Source organism: Capsicum annuum, chromosome 11 (assembly GCF_002878395.1).
Source record: "Capsicum annuum cultivar UCD-10X-F1 chromosome 11, UCD10Xv1.1, whole genome shotgun sequence".
Lineage (NCBI taxonomy): Eukaryota > Viridiplantae > Streptophyta > Magnoliopsida > Solanales > Solanaceae > Capsicum > Capsicum annuum.
The window spans coordinates 41,591,905-41,597,928 of NC_061121.1; the positions used below are offsets into that span (position 1 = coordinate 41,591,905).

At 36.2% G+C, this 6,024-nt stretch overlaps 1 non-coding gene across 1 annotated transcript; it reads left to right on the forward strand.

Annotated features, from left to right (window-relative positions):
* Positions 1 to 5,240: 5,240 nt before the first annotated feature.
* On the forward strand, positions 5,241 to 5,347 carry LOC124889127. Its single transcript, XR_007047743.1, has one exon. It is a non-coding gene; the product is annotated as a small nucleolar RNA R71 (small nucleolar RNA).
* The last annotated feature ends 677 nt before the right edge of the window (positions 5,348 to 6,024 follow it).

The window sequence follows — 6,024 nt, forward strand, 5'->3', positions numbered from 1 at the left end:
TTCGTGTCCTATTTCTTCGTATATTTTATAATTTATTTTCCTAGATAACTTTTTTGACTCAAGTTCTTTATTTATTAATCGAGTTATCCGTTCTTCTCTCAACTAGAATACATTCTAACCGAGAGTAGCAAGTTGACATCTCATATACCAATGTTAACAAGATAGACCAACAAGTTGAGCTAATTGTGATCCAATTCAAACACTTTGATTGAGAGGCTTGATTTCACTAAAGGTAACCTTGTTGTTAGTTGTTGTGAGTGTCTTATTGATAGGTACCATGACACTAGGAGATGAGATAAAACCTACCCCAAGTGGTACAAGTCTTGATACCCTTTTAAAAGATATCATTTGGATGCGACGAGGTATGGATTCTATTAATGATGGAATGTCGGGCATCGAGGAGAAGATATCAAATATGGAAAAAGAATGATTAATATGGATGGAAGGGTGGTGAGTTTGGAAGTAAACTTGAACAATGGAGGTTCCACTTTAAGCAGTCACGCTCAAGAAACTTCCACTACCGTCTCTCCTAGAGCTCTATGCCACTTTTTCCACCTTCTCCCTCAAGTAAGTGCTCTCTTAACTACTACTACTACTACTACTACTACCGACCAAACTCCCCAAAACGTAGCCCGGCCCCTATGATTCAATCAACAAATTCCCTAAACCCACCCCAAGCTTCACTAATTCTCACTCCATCATATAAAACACTACAAAACTAAGTTCCAAACTATCAAATGCCACAGGATTGAAACCACAAGGCATCAACCCACCCTTCTATAAACCTTAACATGTTACCCAAATCTAAATACCACATTAACAAAGACCAGAAAATCCAAATCCACCTAACCAAGATCCACATAACCAAATGCCATCAAACTAAGCCGCAGGAGTTCAAAGAGAGTTTGAGGGACATGTAGATGAAAGTTATGGGTATGGTGCTTAAGTACATGGTCCAAGGGACCATGGATAATATGGTGGTCATTACATGGGGCTCAATTCTATCAAGGTCACACTTTCTATCTTTTATAGAGGTAGTGATCCCAAAGGATACCTCAAGTGGGAGCCATAATGTGATAGGATCTTCCAAGCTAATGGTTTGACCGATATTAAGAATACGAATTATGATGTTTCTCAATTTAAAGGATATTCTTTGATTTGGTGGGAATTAGCTAAGAGAAAGCAAGATTCTTTGTGGAGGTCATTAACCACCATGGGATGTAATGAAGGAACTTATGAGAGCCAAGTATGCCCTAAAGAGATTTATACAAGGGTTTCTTTCCATGTTGTACATTTTGAGAAAATAAGACAAGAGAGTTGAAGCATACTATGATGACTTTTAAAACCTATTCTTGAAGGTTGATTACCACGAGGATGAGCTAGATTTCCATCAGGCATACTTTGCTTGACTCTAACATGTCAATGCAAAATTTTTGATCTAGATATCAATGCAGAGAAGGAGTTGGTCAAGCCCATGATGGGGAATAAAGTGTCCTTATTTGGGAGATAATTCTCTAAGTTCAAGAAGAGGTAATCCTAATCATAAAGGTACCTAATTTTTTAAATGTCAAGGATGGGTTCACCGAATAAATAAGTGCCCAAATTAAAGTTCAATAATACTCCAGGAAGGTGATCCCTACTACAAAGATGAAGTGGAGCAAGAGGAAAAACATATAGAAGGGGTTGACAATTTTTATGAGAATAAGGAGATTGAAGCGGACCATATGATGGGGATATCACCATCCCAAATTTGCTAGCCAAAAAAGTTCCACTTGAAGAAGTTTGGCCTCAAGAAGGAGACATTAGCATTCCACTTTACTTGGCTAAGCAATTTATGATCCCTCTCAATTCTAAGGTTCCTCCAAAATTCTTGATCTTAAACATCATGAATCTTTAATGTGAGGTCAAGTTCTCTTCAATAAGGAGAGAATAATACAAGTCAAATCACTCCAAAGATTCGAGATCAAGGCAATTGGTGAAGCAATAGGAATAGGGAGGAGTATTGTGACTCATCATGAGGAGGAACAAAACACAAATGCTTTGTCTTAGTATTTGGACTTTTGGGTTACTTTTTTTTTCAGTTTTTATCATTGTATTTGAATTTTAGGTCACTTTTGGGCCCAATTATCATGATGTGTGGCTTTTGGATCACTGCTGGCTTGAACTAGCATTTAGGATCACTTTTGGTCCCAATTGTAATAAACTGCTAGGGCTATAAATAAGTAGTCTTCTCCTAGAGTTAGGTATAGATGATTTTGAGTGGAGTTTACACCTTAGAGTATTAATTAAAGTTTGTTAGGAGGTTTGTTGACTTATTAGAAACGTTGGTTGAGAGTGATTAATTTCACTCTCGATCTTCGTAAGTGATTGTTGCTTGTGGTAAACTAAAGGAAGATCTTCTAGTTTAATATACCATTTGGTTGTCCTTTCTTTATCATTTTGTATCAATATATCTATCTTTGTTTTGTTTTCCAATTATTTCCTAGATTTTTGTTTCCATATTTGTTTTAATTTTCATATTTTATTCGTGTATCATTATTCATTCAATGAGATTATACATGTTACCTAATTATCATTAAACATGTGACCTGACCACAAGAGAGTTACTCATAGTTAGTTACTCATAGATAAGTAATTTATCAAATAAATGGGTGGAAGAATCAAATTTCGCTCACTCTCACAAAGAATTCACATTCCCCACAAGAAGAACCATAAGCTTGCCATTAGTGTAGTACTCCATTAACACTACAATATCGAGGTTCAAGATGACATATGACTTAGAGGGTTGTAATAAAGGCTAAGGTATGGGTAGGAACTATTCTAGACAGTCCCTAAGCACTTTATTAAATAGCACTATTCATTGAACTCCTCCCTAAAGAACCAATTTCTTACTCATTCCGTCTTATCACATCTCTTTTATTGTACCCCATTTCCTTATGCTTGTTCACATATAGTAAGAAGGAAGTATTCTTTATCAACACATGCTTCAATTTACGGTCAAATTTTCTTTTTTTCACTACACCACTCCCTACCACATTACATAAACCTTTTCACACCATAGCTACTATTTTGTTGGGGCTTTACATCACCTCTTTCAATCTCAAATATTACACTGCTTAACCATATTAATTTTTTAACTAAAGAACTTAGGAGCTTTGGATCAAATTAGAGTTAATCAAATAAGGGGGATAGACAACATATGAGGCTACCAAAGAATCAACTACAGGATCAATGGGGCTAAATAAGATCATACAACACAGGTAGAAAAAATAGGGTCTGAAATATTGCTATCAAAGAAATGCCTGTATCATCTCCTATAACAACATTTCAGCCTAAACCATCAGTAAAATATCCACCTTAACTTGGGTTGCCTGCCAAGAAATGCCTAATTTATTGTCGCGGTATGACTCACCTCTCTACTCTTCAATCATATTCCTTTAACCTCTTCCTCCTACTCGATGCCCATCTTCTAACTCTTTTCTGACTTCTTGAGTGTTTACTTTCTAAGTTTGCATCTTTCTTCACACTTGCATTTTTAATCTCCTCCTTATATTTCAGAATGTTAGGCTTAATGGGTTGTTTGGGTCCCTCTATAAGATCATCTATAGAGGTAAATGGAGGTTTGAATCCCTCCACCCTATATTCACCTACTTCCACGGCCATAATCTTGCATAAATACTTATTGTGTAAAGGTGTATTGAGTGATTTGCATACCTTAATGACCATTTCTTTATCATCAAGTCTTATTGTTTGAGTGTTCTCTCTTACATCAATAAGTGTATCTCCATTTGCTAAGAATGGATGCTTAGTATGATTGGTACTTTGTCATATGCATTATAATCAAGAATAATAAGCTCAGAAGGAATAATAAACTGGCAGACCTTAATGAGAACGTCCTCGATGATTTCTTTAGGCACTACTCTTAATATATTTTCCATTTGGAGCACTATCGAACATGGCCTCGATTGCCCCAAACCAAGGGTATTAAACACATATAGAGGCATCAAATTTATGCTCTCTCCTAAGTCACTCAATGCATAGACCATATAACCCTCACTAATTTTTATGGGGAGGGTGAAACTCCCTGGGTCCTAAACCTTTTTTGACATCTTACTGATCACCACGGAACTGCATTCCTCGATCAGTGCTACCATCTCAATGTTTCCCAACTTAATCTTATTGGTCACCATATCCTTCAAGTACTTAGCATACTTAGGCATTCCTTACAAAACATATAACAAAAGAAGGTTAATGTGAAGTTCTCTAAATGTGTCAAAAAACTTTTGGAAACATGTATCCTCTTTATCCTTTTAAATCTTGTGAGGGAATGGTGGTGGTTGTCTCTCTTGGATACACTTCACTGCCTTCATTTTCTGGTAATCAAACTTCCCTAAATTTTTAGCATCTTTGGATGCCACTTGTTTCTTCTTTGCCTGCTGTGGGACTAACTCTACCAGTACCTCTTGATTTTTCTTTATAGGTCTATTAATCAAGTCTCTACCACTCCTTAAGGTAATTACCATTACCTGTTTCAGCTTCTCTCTATGGCTTGTCAAACCTCGTTAAAGTTTTGTATTCTAAGCTTGAGATAACTGGCGGTACTGTGTCTCCAAGTTCTTCAAATAAAGTTTCTTATTTTTAATCTCCATAGCCCTTTTTTCTTGATTGGCGAGGATTTTTTTCAGGATCTCTTCAATATTACTGGCTTGAGTGTTCTACTGATGCTTAAATGATTGTGTCTAAGCTTGATTATTTCCCCATGAGTAATTGGGCTAACTTTTCCAATTGTGATTATAGATATTACCATAATTGTGATTATCATTCTATGCATTACCAACAAAGCTACCAATTCCAGATTCGGTCCACACTAGTCTGCAAAGTGACCACTAATTCCATAAATCTCACACTATGACTGAACCTGTTGAAATGCATTTACTTTGGTCTAAGGTAGATTCACACTTAACTTGTTGAATTGTGTTATTATTTGATTCTAAAAAGATGCCAATTGAGCGGCCAAAGTTGTGACACTATCCACCTCAATCATTTTGGTAGGCTTCTTCACTACATTTCTGGATATATCACTATGCCATTCTGGATTTCCTTGTGTAATTTGATTCAACAAAGTGTCTAGATAACCATAGGTTATTTCCAAGGATTGATCACCTATAGCTGAATCTAACAAAATTTGTATGGTATGGTCACGAGCTTCCACAAAAATATGAGCTAATACCTCATTGGTCTATTAATAGTGTGGACAATCATTGAGAAGATATTTGAACCTCTCCCATACATGATATAATTTCTCATCTGGCTTCTACTTAAAACTCAGAATCTCATGCCATAACCTTGTAGTTTTGCAAGACAAAAAGAATCAGTTGAGGAACTTCTTTGCCAAGTTATCCCTTGTAGTAATGGATTTTGAAGGTTTTGCCTTCAACCATTTCTTTGATTCACCTAATAGTGAGAAGTGGAATAGAGTGAGCCTCACGTAATCTATGGAAACTCTAGTAGGAATAAAAGTTTCACTAATCTCTAAAAGGTTCTTCAAATAGACCTATCGATCCTCATGTTACAGGCCTATAAATTGCCTACTACTGTGCAATAATTACACTATATTCTATTTGAGCTCGAATCTACCTCTAGGTTTTGGTTTGTGGATGGTGAAGGTAACATTATTTGTGAGTTGGATTGTCACTTCACGCACTGCCCTATGAGCTGGTTGTTCTTTAGTCTTGACTGAGGATTATCTTCATCCTATTGAACTTATGTTATGCGATAAAGAAGTTTTGCTTCTCTTCTTAACTGATGTAAGAATCGCTCAGGTTCAGGATATTGGTCCTCCAAATCCCTTTCTCTTGCTAGCTTACTTTAGATTTAGAACTGTTCCTATAAGTTTTGAAGCTAAGATCAAGTTGTTATCACTTGTAAGACAAAATAGCTAAACTATAAGTAAGGAAGTTTCCAATTTTCAAGTCCCCGACAATGACACTAAAAACTTGTCGCGATCCTACTGCACCCACAAGT